The 15,612-nt window shown below is 38.4% G+C and overlaps 1 protein-coding gene across 4 annotated transcripts in view; it reads right to left on the bottom strand.

The window, feature by feature from the left end:
* The window catches only part of LOC140464050 (inward rectifier potassium channel 16-like), a 124,572-nt gene that overhangs the window by 31,006 nt on the left and 77,954 nt on the right, over window positions 1–15,612 (bottom strand). For 2 of the 4 annotated variants that reach the window (XM_072558693.1, XM_072558694.1), the window contains exon 2: window positions 5,357–5,448. The gene's annotated coding sequence lies outside the window, so the exon portion shown is untranslated. Of the gene's footprint in view, window positions 1–110; window positions 259–2,917; window positions 2,981–5,356; window positions 5,449–15,612 lie in introns of those variants that run through there. The other 2 variants (XM_072558695.1, XM_072558696.1) reach the window with 2 other exon arrangements.

The following is a 15,612-nucleotide window of genomic DNA, read 5'->3' on the forward strand; positions in this document are numbered from 1 at the left end:
TTTACCAGTTCCTTAAAAAAGCTGGAAAAGAGGAAAAAAATAATTTGAGAACTAAACTGTAAATTGTCACTTTGCATTGAATTCAAAGAAAGTTGATTGAAGTTACTTACAAATTGAAGAAGTTTGATGTATTTGCTTGTCACTGCCACCTGTTTCCTAGTCTTCCAGTCATTATGATATTGTACGTGTTTTTTTCCCATCCTCTTTGTCCTCTGGGAAGTCTCACATCTGCTTGTAGATCCTGCAGCTCCTCAATCTCTGTCAACAATGTTGCATCATTGAGCAGGAAGGTGTGCACAATGTGGCAGACAATTTATTTTCCTCTTCATGGTTCTCACCTTAGCTAACACCATTCACATGACTTGGAGCTGCATTTATTATTAAGCCTGTGTAGTTAGTGCCACAATCTATAAGATTGTGAATTGAATCTCAACAAGAAGGACACCATCAACAATTTGTATTTTTACAGCTCCACAGCATTTTTTAGAAGAAATATTTGAATGAAGTTTGTCGCTTGGCCACTTCAGTTCAATATCAGGACAAGGACAAAAAGCTTGGTTAAAGAAATCTGACTAAACAACAATAATGACATCTATTTTTATGGAACCTTAAACATAATAAAAAGTCCGAGGGTACTTCATGAGTACATTGTAATGCAATATTTTAAACTGAGTCACACAAAGCAATATTAGGGCAGATGACCAAAAAGCTTGATCAAAGGGATAGTTTTAACAGTGACTGAAGGGAAGAAAGTAAGATGGAAAGGTTAAGGAGGGGATTCCAGATTTTTCTGATGATAGTCAAGATGGCAGCCACCAATGGCAGAAGGATTGTTATCGGGAAGATTCAAGATGTTAGAATTAGGGGTGCACTGATGTCTCAGGTGGTTGTGGATTATAGGAGCTGAGAGGCGATTGGCATGATGAAGGAATTTGAAAACAGAATACATTATCTACTACGACAGTGGGAGGATTACAAGACATAGTGAGTGTAAGGACAGGCGAAGCAGAGCTTTAAATGATTTCAGGGTTAGACCGAGTAAAATGTGGAAATTTGGCTGGAAGGGGAATTGAATTAGCTAAAATCTAAAGGAAGCAAAGGAAAGATAAGTCTTTCACTTGTGGATTACAAAGGTATAGGCCTTACTACAGAGGAATATCAAGTAACTTTTTAAAAGTAGGAGAGAGGTGGGGAGGTTTGTGAAAGGCATTATAGAGCTTGGGGCAAAGAAATATGGCATGGCCAACAATAATGAAGCTCAGAAAATCAGGGTGTGCAAGAGGTCAGTGTTGGAGGGACATTGCAATCTTAACGAGTTGCAGGGTTCGACAATGCAATGGTCTGTAAACAAGTTATTTCATGGGCAATTTGGAAAATTTATTCAATTAGTATTAAGAAAGTCTACTATGCAGAAGCAGAAATATTTTTAGACTATCCTGTCATAAACTTTGAAATGGTATGAATATTTTTTTCTGTGTCCAACCAAAAGATTCTTCAACTTCAGCCAACCTCAATGTAAAGTGTGTCACATTACACTGTGTGCTGGTGTGTAGTGTTGCATTGTCTCATGTTGTGTCAAACTTGTTACATCATATTGTGCTCTGTCATGTATTGTGCCTGTTGTATCGTGTAGTACCGTAACATGTGTTGTGACATGTCCTGTCATGTTGTGTCATGTACTGTTGTGTTTTCTTGTCATGTTGAGTTGCATGTTGTGTTGTGTCTTGGTGTGTCATGTTGTGCTACACAGAAGGGTTAGTGATAGGTACACATCTTATTCTTAGCAAATTTGGCTAGTCAGGAGCAAAATACCTCACAACTTGATATGAGGGTTGAAAACTGATTTCAGAAGAAATTGTTCCATGGTCTTCTACTCAATGTCAATAAGTTCAATGTCTACACGAATATTATTGGCTAAAATCAGTCAAAAGACATTGAAAATTAAACATTGGCTAGTCCACCATTATACTCTAAAACAATATTACAAAGTAATATATTGTGGCAGCCATGATTTCATTCAAAGCCTTCCACGATGTGCATCCATCCATTGCTAAACATGATGCTCTGCCAGAAGCTCTGAGCTGCTGATTTCAATATGAACTGCTGCAATGTGTGACTTTCTCACAAAAAGGGAATCAAAAACATCTCAGAGGAAGAGTTTGACTTGGTGATTCTTTATAAACAGAGCCATTTATTTGTTGTTAATTGAACTGGGATAATCCCGATGCCCTAATAACATTTTCCCACTTCTTTTTGGGTGTAAAGCAAGATAAGAAAAGCTAACTGTACAGATTACAGGAAAGTTAATAGTCACCCAGGCCCATGAATAGATGTTCAATGGTACCATGAAGTAACATGGTCATCTAGCACCATGACAAGATGACTTTTAAATCCCCCTCAAATTGCACTGTGCTTTCCAGAGCTCTGTTGTTTCCCTGCATTGGTGTGGACATTTTTCAAGCAAATTCTTTCACGCAATATTCCAATATGTGGCTACACAAAGTGCAGTGTCAATCAGTTAAAGCAGAAGCTTTATACAAGGTCTGTAAAACTCAAAACCAGTACTTGGCATTGTATTTAACATTAAGAACAGTTGTGAGTATTAGTATGCAATAGAGCGCATTGGCATGATATGGTTTTAAGTTCCACTGTGTCATCATTGCTGTATCGTTTTGGTTTTCTCTTAGGTGCAGACTAAAAGAAGAAAGCTTCCACTACTTCACTGTTTTACCTTGAATTTTCAGGTTGATTTTCCAAATATATTCTCCTGATGAATTGGAAAGACAGCAAATTCACTGTCCGTTTTACAACTAACCTGTGGGACCAAATTCTCATGGTGTTGGATTCTACACTCCATGTTGCAAGTTTCAATTTATACAAATAGTGGAAGAACTATGATTAGTAAAAATGTGGTTACCTGCCTGTTCAGGTTCAAAAAAACACACAGTTCAAGTGTTAGATGGAAGATATTCAAACTTCTGCTCAGTTCCTCTGCAAGGCAAAAAAATCATCATTTTTAAATTTGTAATGAAATGTATAATTGTTCTGGAATGTTTCATCTTCAAATTGGACATTCTTTTATATCAGATCAACTCTTATGTTTGTTACAGCTGAAACAGATGTGGGATCCAGCTGTAGGTCTTAAGCTGAGATACTAGAGAGGTCACTGATGAACAGTGTTGATTTGGAGCATGTAACTCAGTTTTCCTCTTTGCAGATATTGTCTGATCACTGAGATTTTCTAGTGTTTCCTGATTTATTTGAGATCCTGGTGATTTGCATTCAGGAGCATAGACAATAGAAGCATGAGCAGACCATTTGACTCCTTGAGTCTGCTATGCCATTGAGCAGACCAAAGTTGAAATATACCTCAACACCATTTTCCTACACTGCTGCATATCACTTGCAATCTTTAATAGCTAGAAACATATTGATCGCTGATTTAAATATATTCAGTTATATTTTTGGACACCTGGAATCTAGCTCTTTTTCTTCCAAAATTAAAAATTACAAGTAAAATTTGTTTTGTTTTAAACTGAAGATTTTTTCCCTACAGAGTCAGCTCTATCATGCATTGTCGACTTTCAATACTCCAAATGTTGCAGTTAAACGAATCTACAAGTGAAACTAATTGCAGTCTTGGAGTTTTAAAATTTACTCAAATACTCAGACTATTTCGAGTTAGAACTTCAAAAGAGACAATGGCCTAGTGGCAATGTCACTCGACCATTAATCCTAAAAATGTAGGTCATGTTCAGGGGAGCCGAAAGAACGGTGGATGCTATAAATCAGAAACAAAAACAGAAATTGCTGGAAAAATTCAGCAGGTCAGGCAGCAGCAGTGCAGAGAAAGCAGAACACATTCTGAAGAAGTGTCAGTGGGCCTGAAACACTAATTCTGATTTTTCTCCACAGATGCTGAACTTTTCCAGCAATTTCTGTTTTCTGTCTAATGTTCTGGAAACCTGCATTTGAATTCCACCAGAGCATAGAATGGCATTTGAATTCAATAAAAGGTCTGGAATTAAGATGACTATGTTAATAACTGGGGGAAGATTCATCTGGTTCACTAATGATTACACCTTATACCACATTAAGATATAGGGTGAGGCAGGAGGTGGAGTGGCACTGTTTTGGTTCAGTGGGTAGTGTGGAATTCTTGAATATGTCTTTGTACACGATCATCCTGCCATGACTCCCCAAAGCCTGTTCATGAACTGCAACGCACAAACTAGCACTTGAATGAAGTACTCCCACCTGCCTGGATGAGTGAGGTTCCAACAAAACTCAAGAACTTTGATAATGTTCAGGGCAAAGCAGCCACCTGATTGACATGACCAGAAACATTCACGTCCAACACCACCAATGCTCAGTAGTAGCAATGGGTACCGTCTATAAGGTGCACTTCAGAAACTCACCAAGGCTCCTTTGAGAGCAGCTACCACACCCAGAGCCACTGCTGTCTGAAAGGACGTGCAGCAGATACATGGGAACGTCACCTCCTTTAAGGTCCCCTCCAAGCCACTCACCATCCTGACTTGGAAATATATCATCATTTCCTTTAGTGTCACTGGGTCAAAATATAGGCACTTCCTCCATAACGGCATTGTGATTCTACTTACAGGCAATGGACTGCAGAGGTTCAAGAAGGCAGATCACCACCACCTTCTCAAGGGTAACTGGGGATTGGCAATAAATGCTAGCCATCTCCATATCCATATCCCATAAATGCATAAAATAACTCATGCCCTCAATATTAAGACAAAAACAAACAAAAAACGTTGTCAACCTTACAAAGTGATGTAGGTTAGCATTACGTACTGCAGATCCAAGGATGTTTGTAGCATGGGCATGTTATCTCATTTCTCAGTCATAGACCTAAGATCAGCAGCAGAACAGTTGCACATAAACTACGACTGCAAGAGATTAGACACAATTCATAAATTGTGAATCAAAATAGAAAGTGCTGTTGAGCCCAGCAGGTCTGGCAACATCTGTAATGAGAGCGACAGAGTTAATGTTTCGAGTCTGATTTAACTCTGTCACAAGTCTTCTTCTTACCCATAAAACAGGAAGCCCGTTGACTTCATTGAGCGCTGGACTTACTTCAACTAAGTTTAATTTGTAGTGATGATGGGAACTCGTCACAATTCCAGTGCCCAGTTATTCCATTTCATTCTCTCCAAAGATAATGTGCACCTGTCTAAACAGGCATACTTGCCTTCCGACATCATCTCATGAAGATGAAATGCAGTTCAAAGGTACAATCATTGACAAGTTAGTTTTGCTTGATAAGTATCTCTATTTCCATTCGTTATTTTCTGATGGAGAACTATTCATTTGAATTTCACCTTACCTTATTTCTGCCAGGCAATGAATCTTCCCTTTGAACCACTGGAATGACAATACCATGGGCTGCCTGTAGGAATCCCTCAATTCCGGATATATCTGGAAGAAGAGGACAGGTATAAGTAAGAGAAGGAGTTCCACATGCCTGTGTGTATCAATCTGAATCTAGAATGCACTAACCTATAGCTGGTTTAGGGTGTGTGTTGACATTAACAAGTCTTTCACCTCAGCAGGGCAGCCTGGATGATGGGTGCCATTTCCTGCAACCTCACTTTCTTCTTAGTTCTAACTATTCTACCAGTATCTGCTAAAGAGACCCTATAGGCCAATAACAAGGTATGAAATAATTTGCCTTCAGTAGATACTTTTCACAGCATCAGGACATCTCAAAGGTTGTTAGGCTGACGTTCTTAAGTGTAGCTTCAATAATTTACATGCTATAGTCCAACACTGTACCTGTGTACATAAATTTTACACTAACATATGTCCTGCATTGACTGCACGTTCTGCAAATTTATGTTTGCTTCAGCGCTCATAATTTCCCAGCTGTTTGCTTTACAAGGTAACAAAAACACAGTAAAAGAAAGGTTAACACCTGAGTATCTTACTATTACAAAGCAGTTTACAGTCAATGAATTACGTTTGAAGTGTTGTCTTTGTTTTGCTGGAGAAAACACAGCAAGCAATTAATGCCCAGCAAACTCCCACAAGTCAAAATATGACCTTGGATCAAGCTGTGAAATAGGAGGACACTTCCTGCTCTTCCTGGATCCACATCACCTAAGTATCAGAGGTGATGTTAAGGGCTGTCTCCTTGGGCTTGTATGGAAACTGAGCAATTCCTACTCTACTGTGGGCAGTTCAAAGAGGCACCCGTCTCAGATTTGTCACTGTCCTGGGCCTAATGCCATAATTGGAGGACTCCTGCCAAGCAGACCTTACCTATTTGTTATTCCAGGCAGTGGCTAGCCATTGGGGTGTTCATCTCTGAAATTTGATCTCCTTTGCCACCATTTTCTGACCACAAAATGGATGTAACACAGATCAACGTCTACTGCTGTGTCTACAGTCTCTTGGCAGACAAGTGTGGAACTCACTGAAGAAAAGGGGCCAGTTGTAAGTTTTTGACAATGACTTAAAATTGGGAAAAGTACATAACCAGATCATGCATTTTGCAATCAGCCACTCAGCATTTGGTGTTTACTTAGTGGTGGTTAAACTTTATAGATCTGCAAAGGCACGCACACATAATTTATGAACTACATTATATTTGACCTTATAAAACAATGTATGTTTTGACATACTGTGAGAGGCATTGTAAGACATTTATTGTTATATTGATCAGATCATTTAGTGTCTTGCTAAAATTTATATCTTTTAACTATCCTGTTTGATCATTCCTTGTATTACAGCTATTTTGAAGAATCCTTTGAAGGTTTTATTTATATCAACAGGTTTAGCACATTTGTTATCATACTTTGTTTATTTTAACATGAATTGCTGCCAGATGAGCAACAGGATGAAAGCCTGGCTAATTAGACAGCACAGATTGCAAAAAAACTGATACTCTCAAAATTCTAACAACTCACTGTTCACCAATTGTTGACTATATAATTATATAATTTGGAGTAGGTTTGGTATGGTGGAATGAACAATTTCAAACTGAGTTCAGCAATGAAGAAAATAGTTGTCATTGCTTTTGAGGTTTTGCAAAGTCACAAATCTATTGCATAACCTGTTGCTTACGTTCACTGTACGAACATTTGCTCTCAGAAATATACACCGCTCATTACGTAAGAGTTCCAGAATGAGTGTACCAGCTGGAAGTCCAGTCCATTCATTGTAATCTTAACCAACTTATTATCTGTATTAAACAGGTACCCAGTCTTAGCAAAAAAGCAAGTGAAGAGGACACTCAGTCGAACCATTTCCGCCATGATATGTTAAATCAATATTACTAAAAAAACTTAAGGCTTTTCCTTGAATGGCATAAGCTTAAAAAAAATTATTTTCATCAAGAGAATCCGCCAAAGTTGGGTGGCTCCAGGTCAAACCATATCCAACAGTCTGATCTAAAAAGTCTGACAGCTGTGATAAATTCAAACATAGTAATCCACAACATTGTGAGAATATAACTTCATTTCCCAAACTTCCAATGTTAATGCATCCTTCAAAAAATTGTAGGTTTCTGATCTGTATCTGTGCCCAAAAATGAGTTAGTTCTTTCGTGAGTCATATCCTGAGGACTAAATTAAGTTGAATTCTTCTTTTTTTTTAAAAGATATAGTAATTAGTCACTGAAATACATGATGAGTTAGATTAACTTAAAGCTCACACTCCAGTAATCAAGATAAAACTAAATTCTAAGTCAGATTTAAATTGCAGAACTTTGTATTTGAAAACTGTATAATTATTGCACAAGAGCAAGCTGGTGAAGACTTCATTGGCCAACTGCTGCCTTTTGTACTGTACTGTTTTGTTATTTTGTTGCCAGGGCCAGTATATTGTGATGTTGCAGTCAATAATTTAAAGCTTAGACGCAATCTAGCTATTAAAATGGCCGCCGTAAATAATTTGATTTTTGACATTCGCTCTACAGACTGTATAACATCGCGGGTGAGTACCTAACTAAATATGAACATTCATAGTCACTCAGGGAATTCAAACACTTCTTTTTTTAAGGATGGGCCCATACAAAAAGGTGGCAGGTAGAAAAGAAAATAATTTTTATCAACTTTCAAACCTATCACAGCAGCCTCTCTGACCTAACTAGACTCAACATGAATGCCATAACTTATCTGGATAAAACCTTGAACTCATTAAAAAGTTCCATGATGAGACAATTGTATTTTTGTTTGTTTAAAATGAGCTACATGTTTTTTTTTCTGGCAAATCTGTCAAAGCTAAAATAGCCTTCAGTTCAGCCAGCCTGTGAATTAAACTCAGAACCAACTGTTTAAACATGAAGCAGGCAAAGTAATTAACCTGTTCTAGTTTTCAAAGTTCTCCTTAAAACCATCCTCCTGGATATTCTGCTGCAAAAGATCTCACTAACTGCTGTGAACCATTCAACTTAAAAGGTGCTATGATATTGTGGGGAGAGATGAATCATTTCCCCTCTTTTCAATCCTTTAGCTTGGCTATAGCAAAGATTTTCATTCTTTTTAGCTCATAACTGTGTTCCACTTTAAATAAAAAGCAGCACTATTCAAGGTGAAGGAGCCAATTACAAGGTTTTATTGAGGAGACAAGAAAAGATTTTTGTTGCTTACCTGAGAAAAAGAGTAAAATGTAGCATCAAACTCCCACAAACATGGGTATATAGCTTGTAAGGAAAAGGATGTCTATTTCATAAAGGAAAATCACGAATAGGTAATTTTCTTGTAGTTCTGGAGATGAGAGTAAAATGTAGCATCAAACTCCCACAAACATGGGTATATAGCTTGTAAGGAAAAGGATGTCTATTTCATAAAGGAAAATCACGAATAGGTAATTTTCTTGTAGTTCTGGAGATGTTAGCTCTTAATCGGAGATCATAGTTATCGACTTGTGTTTTCAACAGAAGCAAACATTGGAGAATCCTTGAGTTCTTATTCAATGGATAATTCTGGTCGCTTTGTCATCAGACACTGTTTACCAGAGGCTGAGAGAAAACTGGGGAGAGAGAGAATCTTCCAATTCTGCTGTTGCAAATCAATTTTTCCTCTGCTTTTCCCAAAAGCTGTGGTCCTATTGTATATTTTCCTGTTGTCTTAATTGATTTTTTCAAGCTGGATAATCTACAATGAGTCTTTCATCCCAATATCTGAAAATGTTAGAATGGTGGCATATCAGAAAGATAGATCTGAGACACTCATTTCAGTGCAGTCTGGGTCTTGTTTGCCGATGGCTCCATGAAGCTTAGCTGAACCTGGTCAATCGATCACCATGCTCATTTTAAGTCTGTTTTTCTTTTCTTCAAAGCCACTTTTGTCCACGTGAAGTCCCAGTTGCAAAAGTCATATCATGGAAGCTGCAATTTAATAGTTAATTTTACCCTTATCATAATAATATCCACAATTCAACTTTAAAGCGTCAAATACATTTAAGAAGGGCAAACATTTAAGAATAAATCATCAAAGTAAGAAAGGGCTTACTGTTTTCCACACATATCTTGGATAGTAAGAGACAATGTACATTCTGTTCATGACAACATGAATCTCAAAATACTGCAATTAGCTTTAGCCTTGACCTTGTTTAGTTAATCATAGGAACAGGAGAAGACCATTCATACCCTCTTGCCAGGTCCACCATTCAATGAAATTACAGCTCATCTGCAATCTAATTCCAGATGGCCACCTTCGGCCAATATCTCTCAATATTGTAGGTTCATGAAAATGTACAAATAATCCAGCATCAATTGCTGTTTGCAAAACAGAGTTCAAAATCTTTACCACTCTCTCTTACTGAGTTTTCTCTCAGCCTCTTGTAAACAGTGTCTGATGATAATGCGACCAGAATTATCCATTGAATAAGAACTGAAGGATTCTACAATGTTTGCTGCTGTTGAAAACACAAGTCAATAACAAAACAACTATGATCTCAGACTAAAAGCTAACATCTCAAGAATTACAGGAAAATTACCTATTCGTGATTTTCCTTTATGAAATAGACATCCTTTTCCTTACAAGCTATATACCCATGTTTGTGGGAGTTTGATGCTACATTTAACTTTTTTTTCTCAGGTAAGCAACAAAAATCTTTTCTTTTCTCCTTAAGAAAACCTTGTAATTAGCTCCTCCACCTTGAATTATGCTGCTTTTTATTTAAAGTGGAACACAGTTATGAGCTAAAAAGAATGAAAATCTTTGCTACAGCCAAACTAAAGGATTGAAAAGAGGGGAAATGATTCACCTCTCCCCACAATATCATAGCACCTTTTACTCCTGAAGGATGTCCAACTTTTTAGACAATGCCCATATTTGTCAATTTCCCAGCCAGCAGAAGTCATTTCTGCCTACCCTTTCTACTACATTTAGTGTCTTATAAACTTCTACCAAATATCCATCAATATTATAAATGCCAGGAACTATAACCATTATTTGTGAAAATTCTCCTCATAATGCAGACTACATTGCAGTCCTCAAAAGCTAATATATTCTGCTGAACATGTGTTTCCTACAACTGCTCAAAGTTCTCCATTTGTGGTCTAACTAAAAATTTATCCTCATCAAATCTTTCTCACTTCTATAAAACGGATTCTGGATAATTATTTTGATGTTAAATGGAATTTCCATTCACAGTTTTCAGAAGCCACTGTTGAAACTTAGTTTGAACAGTCAAAGCTATTCATATTATACATTAATGAGCTTGACAAAGGAACTGAGGGCATTGTTGTGAAGTTTGCAAGTAACACAAAGATAGGTGAAGGGGCAGGTAGTGTTGAGGAAGTGGAGAGGCTGCAGATGGACTTGGCTGGCTAGGTGAATGGGCAAACACGGGGTAAATGGAATACGGTGTGGGGAACTGTGAGGTTATGCATTTTGGTAGGAAGAGTACAGATGTAAATTACTTTTTAAATGGGGAAAGGCTTCAAAAATCTCTTGCACAAAGGGATTTGGGAGTCCTAGTTCAGGATTCTCTTAAGGTTAACATGCAGGTTCACCTGGCAGTTAGGAAGGCAAACTCAATGTTCACAATCATTTCATAGGGCTAGAATACAAAAGCAGAGATGTGCCACTGAGGCTGTATAAGGCTCTGGTCAGACCACATTTGGAGTATTGTGAGCAGTTTTGGGCTTTATATCGAAGGAAGAATGTGCTGACCTTGGAGGGGGATCCAGAGGAAGTTTATAAGAATGATCATTGGGGATCAAGGGCATGTCATATGAGGAGCAGTTGAGGACTCTGGGTCTTACTCGATGGAGGTTAGAGGGACGAAGTTGCAACATCATTGAAATTTACAGAATACTGAGAGGGTTGGACAGAATGGACATGAAGAAAATGTTTCCACTAAGAGAAGGAACTAGAACATGAGGGTACAGCCTCAGGGTGAGGAACGACTATTTAAAACTGAGATGAGGAGGAGGAACTTCTTCAGCCAGAGTGTGGAACTCATTGCTGCAGAGGGCTGTGGAGGCCAAGTGTGGCTTGAGTCAGAGATAGATGGGTTCTTGATTAGTAAGGGTATCAAGGGTTATGGGGAAGAGGCAGAAGAATGAGGCAGTTGTTGAGAAACATATCAGCCATTATCGAATGGCGGAGCAAACTCAACAGGCTGAATGGCCTCATTCTGTTGATCTTTTAGTCCATGGTCTTTCTACAGTTAGAATGAACTAATACTCTAATTCTGTTGCAGGAAGTAAGAGGTTTTTTTTGGGAAGCCAATTCAGGGCATTTCTCACTGATGACCGGGCAGCACAAGAATGAAGACTTCACTGCTCGAGAGCATCAGTTTCAAGTCAATTGTGTTGCCCATTACTAGAGTCGGTTGCCATTGGTCAACAGCCAACTTTGACCATTCTTGGCTCAGCCACTAGATGGAGTTCTGTATTGTGGTGCAATCATGGGGAACAAATCACATGGCTTTATACCACAGCAAAAAAATACTGGGGATAGTATTGAACAGAAACAAAAGCAGAACTGTTTGTGCATGTTTGCACATTTCCGGTAGATTGGAAAACGAGTCAATGTTTGCTTCATAAAGTCCATGTAAAGCTCTTGAATGTTTTACTACAATTACGGTGCTTCATAAATGCAAATTGTTGCTGTTTTCAATTACATTCACATGCTTAATGGCTTGTGGTATTTTAAAAAGAGAAGAAAAAGTTCTGCATACTCGACGCACAGCCACATTGTCTTTCAATTGCAAAAGCAGAGATTTAGAACTCCTGTAATTGTACCAGGCAAGTTGGTGTAGCTAATTGTGATGTGTTATTCATTATAGTGAACTGTCCAACTACCAGAAGACTAAAGTAGAAATATAAGAGCAAGAAGATAAAATATTCATTTTGAAGTTAATGAGATTTGTAGAACGACCATGTTACACAAAAGGCCATTGAGGTAGACTGTATAAATTGACTTGGTGAAACTGGACACATTTCTGAAGCAGTTGATCTAAGAAAACAAACTAATGTTGCTTGTGGACCCTCACGTTTTATATTCTTAAATTTTAATTCCTTGGAACTAATTAAAACAGATACCTCTGCTTAATAGCTCAAGCCATTATTAAGTGAGGGATTATTGATTACGCGGGTATTTCTCAGTATAGTTACACATTGAACACCAGGCAGCAAGAACTTGCTAATTGTTTTCTAACCCTTTTGTCCTGGGCTGGATCAAAATGTCATCAACATGGTGGTGACACAAACCTTGGAGGCATAGTGCGAGGAGAGAACAAGAATGAAGGTGTCCAATGCTGGCAGCCATCATCCTGCGACTCAAGGATGCCTGAAAAATGCCCAACTAAAATTGGAAGTAATTGTTTTTAGGCATTTGAAGCAGTTGCATAAAAGAAGTGCTTGTATGTGCTTATCACTAACCTCGTGCCTATTTCAGGACCCCTTTGGAAGATTTGCCTGCCCTGAGCAGAGGGAATCAGTTCAATTCAAGTTTTCTCAACATGGATGTGGCCTTGCAAACAATTACCACCGTAAGTTACAGTATTATTTATAAATTAATCTGGAGCCACCGCACGTGGGGTTGCTTATCTGAAACATCCCAACATTAATTGTTCAGTCGGGTATGGTAGCTAGCAACAGCTCTCCATTATTGTTTAGATAAACTGAGGTTCAACTTCCTGTCATTCTCAACGTATGTATGGGTCATTTCCTGAAACCCTTTGCTATGGAAAACCAACCTAAATAAAGTTACATATTTGATCTGCATCATTATTTCCCAGACAGTATGGCAGATCATCATGGTGCAATGATGCCACTGTTATAGTCATCTGGCCTTTGACCTTCAGTGATAACAAACCTGGCTTTGCTATTGGTTACAGGTTTGCTCTATATTATTGACAAATGCACCAGTGATAGCACTTCGGTCATTCCCATGCTGTAATTATTGGAGTTGTAGAAGGTTTTCCATGTAAGGAAGAGTGACAGTGATGCCAGGAAAAGTTACTGGCATCCACAGGAGTATATGAGTGCAGTGGAACCGTCTTCAAATGCAGTATCCATCCTTACTGCCCCTAGTTATTGTACTACTCATGTCCAAACTTATTTCTGTCTTAATATTCATATAAGATGCAGATTCTTTACTTTATGAACACAATAGATGAAATCTTTTGAAAGCTGAGACAGGAACTATATTGGGTTGGAGGCCATCATTCATATCCTGAGCATTGGGTTAAAATTCTAATTCATAATATTTGAGTATTAAGTCCACCTTCCAGATCATGATAGTCAAAAAAATCTTCTATTCACGATGATCTGCCATACTTACCATACGTACGGGGAAATAGTGACGCAGAGCAAATATGTAACTATATGTAACTGCTTGAATACCCATTAACACCAAAGCCCATTGGAATTATATTCATGGGTGCAGTCAAGTTGGTTAAAAGCAAGAATTATTTGTGTTTCCAAACCCAACTCCAAGTATTTGAGGTGTGTACCTCTCATAAGGCAGTCTTCTTCTGGAGGCTGTGGTGAGTATACACTTCTTCAGTAGCATGGTTCCTACATTAACAAGGTGTTTCTTTGCTCCGACTGTTATAGTGTAAAGGATGCAGACTGCCCAGTATACCCATCTCATAAGAAGTATCATTCGTAACTGATCCTGCTAGGTGCTGTTGCCTACACTTATGAAGGTCAAGGATAAAGTGTAGTTTTGGAGAAAGATTCAGCGTGAAAAAATTGAAAGAAAAATTTACCAACATCATGTTTTACTGTCAGGTCAATACAGAGTCTAATGTGCAGCATTAAAAGGAGGGGTCTAAGGTTTGTTTACATGAGTTCTTACATGACTTAAAACCCAAATATTTGTAAAGCGAAGGAGAAATCAGAAAAGCAAGCTGAACAAGCACTTCAAGGACTGTGTGCTGAAATGAAGTGCTCACTGTAGCATCAAGGTTTGACAAGCTCTAACCATTCATAGCACCAACATCCGAACCAAGTGCCATAATTTATTCAACTCTGATCTGAAGTAAATTCACAGTCAACAACACTGGGGGTGTGGTAGTTCTGACAGTGTGGGGAAGTGGAGGAGACTAGGATTTAGAGTATGTGAACCATGTGCAAATGTCTTCTCTAGCCCAAGAATCTGCATCTTAAAGATGTGACGATGAAGCCATTACATATACAATAACTTCACAACCAAGTCCCATGATGTATTGGACCCTATGCTGAAGGGAAACTCACACTTAGTAATATTGATGGAGTAGGTAGGCTTAGGCCCTAAAACTCATCGAAAGCCTGAATTTTCCAAATTTCTGCTTTTACAACCTCTCTGAAAAAAAAACCCATGGCTAACAGCAACCTATTAAAGGATTAGCATCATCACAACAACGACACTTAATTTCACTGACATTCATTCATCTTCTCATTGCACTGCTTCATGAGCTATACACAGGCACTAACCACCTTGATGCAGGCTTCCTTTGTCAGTTGGGATGGCCTCCTATTGCCATCTGATGATAACGGTACTTCCCTTATCCCCCAGAGGCTCATGGGACAAAGTCTTCGGACATATCACCAAATTATGGAACTATTTTCTGTCTTGTTTTTTGTTTTATTCATTCACAGTATTTCACTAGCTAGGGTAGCATTTATTGCCGATCCCTAAATGCCCAGAGGGCAATGAAGAGTCAACCGTGTTGCTGTAGGTCTGGAGTCACATTTAAAGATGACAGTTTTCCTCCCTAAAGGGGATGAGCTTTTCCAACAATCAACAATGGTTTCATGGTCATCATTTAGCCTCTTAATTCACGATTTTTATTGAAAATAAATTCCACTCTTTACCATGGTAATAATCAAACTCAGGTTCCCAGATCATTATCTGTGTTTCTGGATTAATAGTCTACCAATAATATCACAAGGCCGTTACCTCTCCTAATATCTCCAGGGGAGGGTGGGTGAGTGAATGACGAACAGTTCCCTATGGCCTTCTGAACTTCCTGCATTTAAGATATGGCATTCTATTAGTTCATGCATATTCAATGAGCTGAGAAGAATGTAACATCATGAGATCACCTGACCTGTGCCTGACTGGGAGTGCATCCTGCTTACGGACACCTGAGGAGCTAAGGGTTCTGAATGAATGTTGTTTCAGTTTGATGAACGAG

This window comes from Chiloscyllium punctatum, chromosome 39 (genome assembly GCF_047496795.1).
Source record: "Chiloscyllium punctatum isolate Juve2018m chromosome 39, sChiPun1.3, whole genome shotgun sequence".
Classification (NCBI taxonomy): Eukaryota; Metazoa; Chordata; class Chondrichthyes; order Orectolobiformes; family Hemiscylliidae; genus Chiloscyllium; species Chiloscyllium punctatum.